This window comes from Vulpes vulpes, chromosome 4 (assembly GCF_048418805.1).
Source record: "Vulpes vulpes isolate BD-2025 chromosome 4, VulVul3, whole genome shotgun sequence".
Lineage (NCBI taxonomy): Eukaryota > Metazoa > Chordata > Mammalia > Carnivora > Canidae > Vulpes > Vulpes vulpes.
In genome coordinates this window covers 128,733,845-128,747,641 of record NC_132783.1, presented here as the reverse complement: position 1 = coordinate 128,747,641, position 13,797 = coordinate 128,733,845, and the positions used below count along the sequence as shown (strand labels likewise).

The window sequence follows — 13,797 nt, the reverse complement described above, 5'->3', positions numbered from 1 at the left end:
TATGCAGGCCATGCTCATCGTTGCAGGCAGCCTTAGAAGCAGCATCAGCAGAGGAGATGCACCACAGGCAGCGCCTGGAGACCATGAGAAATAGTCTCAGCTCAAGATTTATAATGGAAGTTGGAATAGATTTGATTAATTTTTTTAGAAAATATTAATCTCCCTCCTCCTCCCCCCTGGAACACAAATATACTTCTCCACCCTACTGACTTTGGACTTGACCATGTGCCTCGTTTGGGCTAAGAAAATGTAAGCAGACATGATGAGAGCAGAAGCTTTAAATGTGCCTGTGTGTTTGGCTTCTCCCTCCGGCTTCTGTGATCCAGGGAAGAACATGCTCTGGGTGACTGCTGATCAAGGAGACTGTGAAGATACACAGAGTACACCTGAACCCAAGTGAAGCCTGAAGCCCAGGTGACCAGCAGCCTGGAGCAGAGCTACCCTGAATGATACACAGACCTGTGAGCAAGAAAATATAAAAGCTAGTATTGCAAGCTACTAAATTTTTGGTGGTTTGTTAGGCACCAGTCGGTAGCTGACTAACAGAGAAATCATCTACATACAAGAAGGAAACTGAAACACGGGAGTGGATGTATTTTCTAGGCAGACTGTGTATAAATAACAGTGACTCTTGACCAAAGTTGTAGACTTCCTGAAGAAGTACTGATCACCTTTACTAAATTCTTCTCCAGGCTTCCTTCATTCCCTCTGTCTCTCCCCGTGTCTTCACGTGAGTCCATCTGATTGACAGAATCTGAAACATGTTTAGAGTCCTAGCTGCAAGGATGTTTGGGATATGTCAGTTTTTAGCTCTCCAGCCTTTACGACCCAGAAGGAGGCCTCAATGGGACTTGAGTGGGTCATTCTACTCTTTCTAATATACCACTGCGAGAAGAAGGAATTCAGGGAGGAGAATGAAAAGATGAACCTAGAGAAAACTGGAAGATAGAAATTATGGCAAGATGGTGTATGAAGAAGTGAATGAGTTAATCACTTAAATGATGCAGAAGAACACCATGTAGAAATGCAAAGGAGCTACTGAATGGGGCAATAACAATATCCCTACAAACACTGGGATGGTCAAAAGACAAAGTAGAAACAATAAGGCCTAAAATAATCCTCTTTCCAGAACTTTGGTGGAGAAGGGGAGGGAAAGGATGTGGTTAGCATCCATGTGTTCTTGTGTAATAGTGAATCATTGCTCACTAAGGGATTAGTAAATTTGGTCTGCCCTGAATGGACTAGAAGCAGTCTTAATTTATCTCTTCTTTGTAAATTTTTTTTTTTTAAACTTGTCCTCTCCTTATTCCCTGAATTAAGGATCTTCTTCTTCGGTCTCCCAAGTCTTCTTATGAGTCAACAGAAGTGACTCTCAGATTCCCTGTGCATTTTCTTATTGTCAAATCATCACAGCCCGTAACTGTGAGAAAGGTCCCCAAAACTGCTGTCGTTGCTCCGTCTGTGCTCTACTTGATCTTTGCTCCACACTGTCTGCATCTCATTACCTCCTGGCAAGGTCCTTCTCTCTCGTTCACTTTCTTTATTCTATAATTCATCCTAATTCTCACATTGTGCTCCCAGATCTCAGGCCTCATAGTCTTCCAAGTTGAACCGTGGCCTCAGGGCATTGGTACACATGCCTAATGATCTCTCGATATCCATCTTCCCTTCTTCCTTTTAGTAAAAAAATCTTCCAGGTTTTTTTTTTTTAATCTATCTAAGCCTAAGAGAGACTAACTTCTTGGCTTCTCAAGCAGCTGGATAGGCAATTACATCTGAACCCAAGGGAGTCTCTCTCCCCCTTCCTCCTGCTGGAGAAAGGTGTTGGCCAGAATGCTCTTGGACCTTGTGTATTTTGCATGTCAGAGCTGCCCACCTACCTAGACCACTCACCTCCTGACTGTTAAATTAGGAGGAGATCAATTTAGGTGTTAAGTAAACCACAGCAGTTTGCTTTAGACTGTTCCTTAAATAATACAATGGCCATGAGACATAACCCTCTCCTTGGTGACAATGGCTGTGTGGTCCTGCTGCCACACGATGTGTAGGACTGGCTTCACAAAGACCACTGTGTCTTCTGGTCTGACCTTCATGATTTGTTCTCTGTTTCTTATCAGTCTCCTCTGACTAGAACAACATCTAAAAATGTTTCTCATCTCTTATGACATTTGGAGTTTGGGGGGAAAAGTGAACACTACTTGATAGGATTCTTCTGGAAGGGGATCCCTGGGTGGCTCAGCGGTTTGGCACCTGCCTTTGGCCCAGGGTACGATCCTGGAGTCCTGGGATCGAGTCCCACATCGGGCTCCCGGCATGGAGCCTGCTTCTCCCTCCTCCTGTGTCTCTGCCTCTCTCTCTCTCTCTGTGTCTATCATAAATAATAAATAAATAAATCTTTTAAAAAAAAGGATTCTTCTGGAAGTTTTGTCCCCTCGGGAACAATATACACACTGTCCATGATTTTCTGGCATTGGCGTCAGTCAGTTTGCAACAATTCCAAGCTCTACCACTTAAGAGTAATGCTATCTAACCCTCCTGTGTCTCAGTTATAAAACAGGGATTATTATCATTGTACCTGTCTCCAAAAGTGGCTATGATAATAGTTTTAAGTGCATATAGTGAAATTATCTTGTTTTAGGACAAAATGTGACCATTTGAAACTCTCCCTGGATCTTGGAAAAGCCTGTGCCATTAGCTTCACAGGAAACTTATCTCTGCCTACTGTACAGGGTCATTAGAGTATGATACAAGATAGACCCCGGGCCACTAGCACATAATGCATATTTGTGCTTATTACACACACACAGTGACACCCGCCCCCCCTCCCCAGGCAACAGAGCTAGCTTGACTTGGCCAGCAGAGCAAGGCTAGATTTCAGCCCTCACTCTTCCCCTTGACTGGGAGCCTCCAGCATTACAAAAACTCAACGCTGCTGACATGTTGTGAGGTTGATGCATGCCACCAAGGTGTCTGGCCAACTGGGTGGGGTAGGTGGGAACTAAACTCAAGTCCCCTTCTCTCACCAACTTGTGTGTCTCAGCACGCAGGGACACATGCCTGCCAACAGGGCATTTTGGGCTTCACACAAAGGCTCTGTCTCTCTGCCAAGTCCTGCACCCACTTTTTGCTAATGAGCATAGAAGCACCTTAGAGCCGTGGGTGGTCCAGCCCATGATACCAGTGCGGCAGCGCTGACAGCTGGCACACAAGAAGCACGCTGTGATATGAATGGTGCTCTTCTGGGCCCCCTATTCTCTCCTACCAGTGTAACCATCTCCTTTCTTGCTCGATCTTATATAACTAATGGCCATTTGAAAGGTTAATTTGCACATTTAAAAAGAGATTTATTTGTTTATTTATTTGTTTGTTTGTTTATTTATTTATTTATGATAGACATAGAGAGGGAGAGAGAGGAGAGACACAGGAGGAGGGAGAAGCAGGCTCCATGCCAGGAGCCCGACATGGGACTCTATCCTGGAACCCCAGGATCATGCCCTGGGCCAAAGGCAGGCACCAAACCGCTGAGCCACCCAGAGATCCCCTAATTTGCACATTTTTAAGGAAGTAATTAGAAACTTAAGTTGCCCCAGGGAATTGCTTTACCAGTATGTCCCTGTGCTTTCTGGAGGGTCTACACAAGACATTGATTTTGCCAGCTTCCTTGGCTGGCTGTGTCCTTGGCACACTGGTGGGAAGGAATTCTGGGCTGCATCCATCTTGGGAACACTCTGATCTCATTTATGGCAAAGTTGAGCCAGAGGCCTGTTCCTGGCCAGTATCAGAGCCTGGGAACAGGGAGTGGGTGGCCAAGCATCCCTCCCTGTGATGGCCACTTGTCTTTGGGCACCAATGTGGGAAGACAATGCAAATTCCTTAAGGAAGGAGTCTATTCTCTAGAAAGCTAGTGGCCACTAGAGGGCTCTATAGGGTCGGTCTCTCTCTCTCTCTCTCTCTCTCTCTCTCTCTCTCTCTCCCTCTCTCCCTTCCTCCCTCCCTCCCTCTCTGCAGCTTATCCCACTATGAGCTGAGAGGTTTACTGAGCCGCTCTGGACCCTACCAGGCCTGCTAAGGGATTGAGAAGGATAGTTCTAGTTTCCAGGTTACGAAAGCAGAAGCAGGAGAGCAGAGGCCTTGCTCACCCACCCACTTTATTTCTGCTAAGGGAGTTACCCTGAGGCAAAGAGCTTCTTGGAAGCTCAATTTCTCCAAAGTAAACATGCATTTACAGTTTTGATAATATAAAGGCTAACTTATACTCCTACCAACAGCATTTGAGAATTAACTGTTGATCCACGCTCTCATTAGCATTGGACGTGATCAATGTAAATTTTCCAGTGCAATGGAATAAAAATACACATTGAGCAAATTTTCTTGTTTTTAATGAGCATCTGTATTTTGTCTTAGTTCTATTCTCTCAATGTTCTTTGCCATATATGAATAATAAAAAAAGATATATATTTTTTAAACCACAAAATCTCCCTGTGCAAAGGAAAAATGCCTTTCATGTAGCTCTTTCCTACCAGAATATCCAACCACCTTGGCCTAGCCCTCATCCTCTCCCAAACACAGTGTCTGTTCTCCTACAAGGACATTGTTCACTATGTGGATTGCTCTGTTCTCATAGTTTTGTGACTGAGCCTGTCAATATGTGGATATTGTCTGCTTTAGATTAAAACCATCTAAAGGGCAGACCTGGTTGCCTGATTTTCTCTGTTCAACAAAAATGTATACTATGCAGTAAGCATTGCAACTGGCAAAGATAAGTTTCAGACTTGTCTTCTCCTTCCCAACACAATAAATCTAATATGCGATTCTGGCCACAGTTAATGTATAAAACAGAGGATTTGGCTAGCATCTACGCTATGAGGAAAAATAAGCACTAAACCAGAGAGCTGCCCTCTGCTGATTAAAGGGAAAAAAAGGCTTACTAGCATAGCTTCAAATTCATAGTCTGTAGCAACTTACAAAGGAATTTGAAGTGTCAGCTCTGGTTTCAGATGCTCTGAGGATTTCTTCTCAACTTGAGAAAAAAAGCCCTGTTTTTTACATTATACATATTTTTTTTCAAAGAATATATGATCAAAATAAGCAAATTCTTCAAAGGCATAAAAAATGACTTATAGCCCTATCATTTAAAAATAACCACAAAGAACATATTTTATATTTCCTTTTTATAATATAAGCATGCATACACATATATAAATATTATGTTTCCCAAAGTTAGTGACACAAGATTCTGTATCCTGCTCTTTTCACTGAACACTGTCATTTTCCTGTCATTACATAATCTTTGAAGCCTGATATTTATTTATTTATTTATTTATTTATTTATTTGGTTTATTTGGTTTTCTTTTTTTTGAAGCCCGATATTTAACGGCTGAATATTTCACTATAAATGTATATTGTTAATTTATTAACCAAGTTCCTTCTGCGCCCAGACATTGTCTTCATGCCTTCCTGCTCCTGCTTCCTCTTCTTGGGCACACAGGATGCTTCCATGTCCCAGACTCCCTTGCAGTTCAGTTGGGACCATGGACTAAGGTCCAGCCAGCAGAATATGGGTGAAAGTGGCCCTGGCCTTAAAGCCAATCCATGTCATCCTCTCGCCCTCTCTTCTGCTACTGCAGCATTGGGCAGCTCTGGGTCCAGATGGCATGGCTATCACCTGGAAACAGCCTCCATCCTAGAACACCACTTGGAATAGGGAAGAGCATCTGGCATCCAATAGGAACAGAGGGAAAGACAAACCTGCCTGTGCTCTCTGCACACCACCTAGTGGTGCCCTAGGTGAAGATAATGTAAGACCTGGGAGTTGTTCCCAACTTTCCAATATTCCAAGTAAATAGCAACGTCAGGTAGGACCCATTAGGATTTTCCTCCTATTTTAAATAAACAAGTAGCTATTATTTCCTTCTTTATATGCTTGTATAATTTTATAGCTTTCTATAGAGAGTCTTTTTCTTTTTCTTTCTTTTTTTTTTTTTTTTACAAAGTAAAAAGTGGAAAGAAACAAGAATTGTCTTTGAAGTTGAGGTTGTCCTGGGGATGGAGGACTTCCAGCCCTGCCTGGAACAAGGGCTCCCTCTTCCCCCTGGGAGAGTCTGTGCCCCAACCCAGGCCCCTGTTGGTTAGGGGCTCTCTTTCCGCCAGCTCTATGAGGCCAACTTCTGTAACAGTTGCAGGGTGCCAGGAGCGGGATCTCAGACTCCTGCTGTACAGCCTGTCTCAACACAGACCACTTGGAACCTCAGATCTGTCTGTTTGTGATGGATAAAGCCCATAGTTGGCAAGCTTGGCCCATTTACACATAACATTCAGATCAGTATATCCCATTTTGGGAGGTGGGGGGGTGTCATCACAGCACTTTAAATTCTAATTTTTCTTACTAAATAATACATCTATATATACAATAATTCAAAAGATATAAAAGGGTAGAAATAGTTCCTCAGCCATCTAGTTTCTCAGCCACCTAGTTCTCTTCCCCAGGGGCAATTAATGTGGTTTCTTCTATGTCTTTAGAGAGATTATAATTGATTCTAACTTGTGTGTAACAACCAAAACAAGTAAAAAATGAGATCCTTTCTCAATCAAGTAAGGCATTCTTTGATTTTAAAAATTATTACATTTTAAAAATTAAAACATTCGTGACAAAAAGCCAGTCTACATAGACAGGTCTAAGATGAAAGGACAAGCCTCCCTCACACACCCCACTTCATTCTTAGACCTTCTCCCCCAAAACAATCACAGTTACCAATTTCTTGTAATCTCACTCAAAACATTCACAGGTATCTATCTCATAAACATGAACAAGTTAAATAGGTACCATGGACATACTAAATACACATTCCTGACTCTTACTTTTTTCTTGGGTGTATTTCCATAGCAGTACATACAGATAGTCTTCTTTCTTTTGAAAGAATAGATCATAAAATTGGAACATCTCTTTTTTTAAAGATTTTAAATTTTTTTTAAAGATTTTATTTGCTTATTCATGAGAGATACAGAGAGAGGCAGAGACACAGGCAGAGGGAGAAGCAGGTGGGACTCAATCCCCGGACCCTGGAATCACACCCTGAGCCAAAGGCAGACGCTCAACCACTGAGCCACCCAGGAGTCCCAAGTTGGAACATGTTTGGGCTGTTGCTAGTTTGCTATTATAAACCATGTCCTTTTGACCGCCTAGTATCTCCCCATTTTTCCCACAATGTTTTTGTAGTGAGTGTTGGGGTTTGTGTGTCCTTGTGTGTATTACAAATTCGCAGCCATAAACGTTTGTAAGCCTAAATTTCCAGTCATGTAGAATATTCTTTCTTTCTAAGAAAGGGAGAGTCTCAAAATAAATTGTCTGTTACCATTCTTCTTCAGAACATTTACACCTTCATCCTTAGGCATCATTTTCCAAAAATTTTGAAGAAGACAAATTTTTATGATTATCTTTGCTAGAAGATTTAATAACATTGAATGATATTTCTCTTCTTCTTGGGTGTTTCATCTTATTCTAGTTTAACTCGGTTATTTTGTGTTGAATTTCAGCAAACATTTCTCCTCAAATGCCTTGGGCATGTGGAAATTACCTGAGCATTATTCCAAAGTGACTAAGCATCCTCTGATGTTTGGTAATGGACAAAATAATTGCTGTTGTGTTAGAACTGGATGAAGATGGTGACATGTGAGAAGCTGACAAGATTCCTTTGGGAAGTTTTCATTTCAGTCTGGGTAAAATTAATTTAAGTACAACGGAATCATGAAAATAAAGAGATGGCTTACTGTAACTCCCTCAAATAAATTGGTTTCTGGCATTTGAACAAAGTTCAGAGGAAATACAAAGATAAGTTTGACCACACCTCTTTGTTGCTTAAAACTCTTTGCTCTGTAGTGTAGCGCTATTGAAATGTATAAATCTTCATTCTAAAGTGATGTTTAAGACAACAGATTGATTGGGATGCCTAAGTGGCACAGTGGTTTAGCGACTGCCTTTGGCTGAGGTCCTGATCTGGGGGGCCTGGGATTGAGTCCCGCATTGGGCTCCCCATGGGGAGCTTGCTTCTCCCTCTACCTATGCCTCTGTCTCTCTCTGTGTCTCTCATGAATAAATAAATAAATAAAATCTTAAAAAAAAAAACAGATTGACTTTACATGATTTCAGCAGTTTTTCATCAATTTCCAGATTGAAGTCGGAGACAAGCATATTTCAATCTTCTGGAAAATCTAGATTGTTTCCAGAATAGTCTAGTGGAAAGAAATCTAACCTAGCAAAGGAAAAGAGTTCACGCAACTTTTCCTCAACAAGTTAGTAGTCACTTAGCATGTGAAAATACAACTATAGGAGTGCCACTTTTAGTAATAGATGGGTAACTGCTATTAAACTGAACCACCTTCACATAACAACATAAAGCACTAGAAAGAACATTTTTATTTTTTATTTTTATTATTATTATTTTTTAAGAAAAAAAATAATTTAAAAAAACCCACATCTAAATGAAGTGGAGAATAACCAATAGCAGAAAGATTAGGGGGAGAAATGTAGGTGTCAACACTTGGAGGAAGGGAAAGAGTCAGTTTCCTACACTTTATACCCTTTAGTCTGAGACTGGCCCAAGTCTGTGTGGTGAGGGGGTGTCTAAAAGTCTGTCAGAAAATACACAATATTTCTGGCTTGAAGAACCAGAGGTCACAGTTTGGGGCAACCATGCTCTTTGGAAAGAATGTGAGTGGGGAAATTGCAGGAGAGAGAGAGCTCGAGAGGAAGACTGGGTTTAAAGTCTACAGCATGTATAACTATGTCTGAAACGTGCTTCTGCATGGCAAACTCAAAGCAGCTCTTCTTGAATTTGCAAATTCAAGAAGTTTAGCTAAGCCCCCCCAAAACTGAATTCTCACCAGAGCTACTATTTACTGCAAGTAACATCAAGTCTAACCATGTGAACTATTCATTCAAAAAGAAAATCAGTGCCATTGGCAGAACATAACAGAATCCAGTCTTTCTAATAACATTATATTCACAATGTCCAGGTCACAATCCAAAATTACTTAACAACCCCTAAACAAACAAATAAACAAACAAAGTAGAAAAATGTGATCTTTTCTCAGAAACAATCAATGGAGACCGACTCCACAATTATCTAAATATTGGAATAATCGTGCAATGTTTTATAAAAGCAGCAATTATTTTTTTAATAATAAATTTATTTTTTATTGGTGTTCAATTTGCCAACATACAGAATAACACCCAGTGCTCATCCCGTCAAGTGCCCCCCCTCAGTGCCCATCACCCATTCACCCCCACCCCCTGCCCTCCTCCCCAAAAGCAGCAATTATAACTATACTCAGTGAGGTAAGAGAAATATGTCCATAATGAACTAAAAAAAAGGAAGTATCAGTAAAGAAATAGAAAATATATTTAAAAGAACAAATAAATAAAAATTCTAAAACTGAAATATATATCTTTTAAATATTTAAAATTTAGACTTTTTAATTTAGAAAGATTTAATAGCAGAAAGAAGATAGTGGGAGAGAAGTCAGCAAACTTAAAGATAATTCAATAGAAATTATCTAGTGTGAAAGACACAGAGGGAAAATATTTAAAACAATTAAAAGGGGCATCTGGGTGATTCAGTCAGTTAAGTGTCTGTGTTCAGCTCAGGTCATGATCTCAGGATCCTGGGATTGAGTCCCACATCTGGCTTTCTGCTCAATGAAGAGCCTGCTTCTCCCTCTCTCCTGCCCCTGCTTATTCTTTCTTTCTTTCTTTCTTTCTTTCTTTCTTTCTTTCTTTCTCTCTCTCTCTCTCTCTCTCACTCTCACTCTCTCTCTCTCATTCTCTCAAATAAATAAACTATTTTTTAAAAAATAAAACATTAAAAGAGGGGCACCTGGCTGGCTCAGTTGGTAGAGCACACGACTCTTGATCTTAGGGTAATGAGGTTGAGCCCCACATTGGGTATGGAGCTCACTTAAAAAAATTAAAAGAGCCACATGGGTATTCGGGACTATACGAAGAGGTCTGGCATATTTGTAACTGGAGTCTCAGAAAGAGGTGGGAAAGACAACGGGGCAGAAAAAACATTTCAAGAAATACTAAAAAATGCTCACATATGGTAAAGAAATTTGCAAATTCAAGAAGCTTAGCAAATGCCAGGTAGGATGAATAATGAAAACCAACACACTATATACACAGTTATTTGAACAATTGATGATTTGTCGGAAACAATGAAGGCCAGAAAACCATAGAACAACATCTTTAAATTGTTGAAATAAAAACACTGTCAACCTCAAATCCCATATCTAATAAAAATCTCCTTTAACGATGAAATGAAGTAAAGCCATTTTAAAATAAAACCAAGAGACCGTATTCCAATGGATGTCCACTAAAACAAAAATGCTAAAGGCAATTCTTCAGGATTAAGGAAATGAGATCACATGGAAACAGATCTTTGGGAAGGACTGAAAAATACTGAGCAAGGTAAACATGTGGGTAAATTGGAAAGACTGTCCTCTTAATTTCTTTAAAACATATATCACATTGCAGGTTTTAGTTTGTCAGATATGATACATTTTAAAAGTATAATGTAAAGGACAGGCAGCGCAGTTAAATGCACCTATTCAGTGAAATAGTACAATATTATCTCACATAGATACTGAAAAGCAGGCTAAATATTGTAATTTACAGAGCAAACACTAAAAAAAAAAATGACATAGCAAGGAATAACAAAAAAAAACACAAATTAAAATAGAATTCTAAAAAATATTCACATAACATAAAATAAGGCAGAAAAGGACAAATATAAAGACAAAAAAAAAAAAAAAAAACCCAGAGGAAACAAAGAAGACATACGGTAAAATGGCTGGCTAAACCCAACCATGATATTAATGCCTTAAATGTAAGCGTGCTAAACACTCTATCAAATTAAAATGCAGAGACTATCAGACTGGATTTTTAAAAAAGTCCCAACTAAAAAAAATAAAAATAAAAAATAAAAAAATAAAAAAGTCCCAACTATTTAACTGCCTGTAAGAGATGCTATTTAAAATATAGATAGGATTACAGACTTATTTTAGATTAAGTTTGGCAAAATCCCAAAGGTTCCCACTGAATTCTCTCCAAGGACTACCCCCATTGTATTACTATTCCATCCTTTAGCATTACCTCTCTCACTCTTATTCCCAGAAATGAGAGCCAAGAGAATAAAAGAAGCAATCTAAACAAATATATTCCACATTCTCCCTAAGACCAAGGGGGAAAAAAATAGAAGATCCAAGAGTTCTCTCGCTGTCTGGTTTCTGATGATTTCTAGAACACAGCGTGAACACAATTACGACATCCAGCAGAGGGCAGATTGTGTAAAATCGATCAATTAATCCATCAATCTTCAAGTAATATCTAGTTCAAATAAAAACTCCTGTAGAACTATTAAGGATAATGTTATCCTTCACCAAAATTCACTTAATAGGTATTGAAAGGAAAGCAAATCATAATTAAGTAATTATAAGGGATCCCCTGAAGTTATAAAATGTGAACGTTCCATGTGGCTCTCTAGCACGTTGTCAACCTCTCGCCTCGTCATTTTTATATATAAAAAGTTGGAAGTGATAGACATCTCATAACTAATCAAGCTTTACGATATATCAAATTAAAAAATTTTCTGAATCCTATTTAGTTTTTCACATGAATACATTTACAAAATAACTTTTCAATTTCCATTTTCTCTTCAAAAATAATGCCAGTATTGCCCACAATCATACTTTAAGCAGCACCCTAACAGCAGCATATTTTAAGACCTAGATGTGAATCTTTAAAATATCAAATGTGATATATTGCCCCCCAAATAGAGAATTCTTATCCACAGGCACAATTACAAATCAGCATCTACTACTTACCGGATGAAGCTACTTTTCTTCAGGAAATTCCCAGCTCCTTTGAATTCGATCAGTGTGGTTATCCAACACTGCCAAACGTGTAATTTTAGATATCTGTAGTAGTTGAACAGACAGGATCAGGATTATATTTCACAATTTACATAACTGATTTCATATATCTCTATGTATATCTATGCCCATACCCATATCTATAACTAGTGTCGCTAACAGTTATGGACCTGTTTGTCCTCCAAGAAGTCGGATAGGGTAGGAGTACATCCCACTCATGCCTTCCCTATAATAGGTACACAGATGAGACCTTCTGGTGGATGATGGAGGATGAGGCAGGACAGATCAGGGATCATTTCCAAGGTCTTTTGATTTGGTGTCTAAATTAAAGTTTGTGCCATTCACCGAATATAAGAGAATCACATAGACGAAAGTGAAGACTTTGAACTTGGACATGTGGGTTTTGATGCACAAATAAATTGGCCTGGAATTCAGGTGAAATAACTGCAATCTACAGAAGATTTGGGACCATCTGTGCACAAGTGATCATGAAATTCAGAAGCATGGATGTGTTCACTTGGGAGACTGTGGATTCAGAGGAGAATGTCAAGGATGGAGTCCTGGACACAGCAATGTCTAAGGAAGAAGGAGAAGGCCAAGAAGGTGATGGGGAAGAAAGTCAGGGAAAGGGGGCAAGTGGAGAGAGTTGTGTTACTGAGTTCAAAAGGAAGAGAAAGGGACTCCTGGGTGGCTCAGTGGTTGGGTGTCTGCCTTTGGCTCAGGTCATGATCCTGAGATCCTGGGATCGAGTCCTTCATCAGGCTCCCTGCTCAGTGGGAAGCCTGCTTCTCCTTCTGCCTATGTCTCTGCCTCTCTCTGTGTGTCTCTGATGAATAAATAAATAAAATCTTAAAAAAAAAAAAAAAAAGGAAGAGAGAACAAGGTGGAGGAGGGTCAGATGGAACAGAATAAATATGTATTTTCCCAACATATTCTTGTGAGTGCTAGACAAGGAAAGGTACTTCAGCTCTTAGATTAATACGCCTTTGGCATTTTTTATCTTTTTATTTCAGCTATTTTCAGGCTAATTTAAAAAACTAACCTTCAGAATACTGAGGCCATGCATGTTTATATATCAGTTTGCCAGGGCTGCTGTAACAAATTACCACAAATTGGTAAAATAATTAAATAATTAAAATAATTTATTATCTCATAGTGCGAGAGCCCAGAGGTCTGAAATCAAGGTGTTGGCATGGTGAGTGCCTTCTTGGTGAGTAAGGAAAGGGTTAAGGCACTGGCTGGGAGAGATGGGAGGCTCCAGACTAGGCTCTGAAACTATTTGGCAGAGAGATTAAGAGAGCAGACCAAGAGATAAGGACACAAACCACTCATCCTGGAAGTAGAGGGAGAATTCTTTTTTTTTTTTTTTGGTGGCAACAACATTGTAACCACAGAATATGACCAGACCTCAAAGGAAAAGTAAGCCATGACAGATGTTATCAAGTCTTTGCTCAAACCAAGACAGCACAAGAATTTCAAGGCCACAAGCTTCCTGGTCAGTTCTCAATGAAGGGCTGCCAGTAAAAGCCCACGGTGGCAAACCACTTGGGATCCCTCTTACTCAAGAGAGCTTTTTCCTTTCCTTTCTGTCTCCCCCTCACTTAATAATTTTTTACTTCCCTTCACCCTTTTGTGTCTGTGAGATTCATTTTTCAACTCTGTGAGTCAAGAACCCGGCAATCCTGCAACGTTAGGGGCTCAGCGGGAGAACCTTTTCTGTACCTTTCTCCTGGCTTCTCCCGGTGGCCAGTGGCTGGCCAGTCTTGGCATTCTTTGGCTTGAGGCAGGATAACTCCAATCTCTGCCTCATTACTTAGATGGCATTCTTCCTGGGCGTCTATGTCCAAATGTCCCTCCTCCTGGAAGGATGGC

General features: G+C 40.0%; 1 long non-coding RNA gene across 1 annotated transcript in view; it reads right to left on the bottom strand.

The window, feature by feature from the left end:
- LOC140598687 (uncharacterized) overlaps positions 1–13,797 on the bottom strand; it is a 48,855-nt gene extending 35,058 nt beyond the window's left edge. The window contains exons 1-2 of the long non-coding RNA XR_012001279.1: positions 13,648–13,797; positions 11,878–11,970 (exon numbers count right to left, since the gene is read on the bottom strand). This is a non-coding gene — a long non-coding RNA (uncharacterized lncRNA). The remainder of the gene's footprint in view (positions 1–11,877; positions 11,971–13,647) is intronic.